Raw genomic sequence first — 701 nt, forward strand, 5'->3', positions numbered from 1 at the left:
ATATATATATATATACATTTTACATATCAATTACATATTTTACATAATTAATATTTACAATTACATATACATATCTAAGTAAAATATCTATCTATCTACAGGTGCATCTCAAAAAAATTATAATATCGTGAAAAAGTTCTTTTTTTTGTAACTTATTTCAAAAAGTGAAACTTTCATATATTCTAGATTCATTACATGTAAAGTAAAACATTCCAAATCTCTATCTTTCTGTCGCTCGGCTCGCTAATGCCTAATGTCCATCCTGTGCACTGAGCGCTCTCCTCCACATGAGTAGACACGCCCCTTACTGCTGATTGGCTACAAGTTTGTTTTGCTAGTTGGCCCGAATCAGTTTTCTAAAGCTTTTTTGAAAAATCGCTTACCCGACCTTTAAAAGCATAGTCTCAAAAAACAAATACAGTGTTATTAAATAATTTATTCATTTTATGATTGGAATTGAAATAATCACGACTCAATGTTTTTTATACTATACATTTCTATTTAATTAAAATCTATAATTAAAGATTTCAGTTATTTGATACATTTGAAACACAGTATGTTGTATGTAATATAATACACACAAACAACATAATGTTAGTATATATATATATATATATACGTATATATATGTATTAGTGCTGTCAAATGATTAATCACGATTAATCGCATCCAAAATAAAAGTTTTTGTTTACATAATATAT

The 701-nt window shown here is 26.5% G+C and overlaps 1 protein-coding gene across 1 annotated transcript in view; it reads left to right on the top strand.

Moving 5' to 3' along the window:
• The window catches only part of LOC107663565 (sodium-independent sulfate anion transporter-like), a 10,927-nt gene that overhangs the window by 6,291 nt on the left and 3,935 nt on the right, over window positions 1–701 (top strand). The window lies entirely within an intron of this gene.

Source organism: Sinocyclocheilus anshuiensis, unplaced genomic scaffold (assembly GCF_001515605.1).
Source record: "Sinocyclocheilus anshuiensis isolate Anshui unplaced genomic scaffold, SAMN03320099.WGS_v1.1 scaffold77, whole genome shotgun sequence".
In the NCBI taxonomy this organism is placed as follows: Eukaryota; Metazoa; Chordata; class Actinopteri; order Cypriniformes; family Cyprinidae; genus Sinocyclocheilus; species Sinocyclocheilus anshuiensis.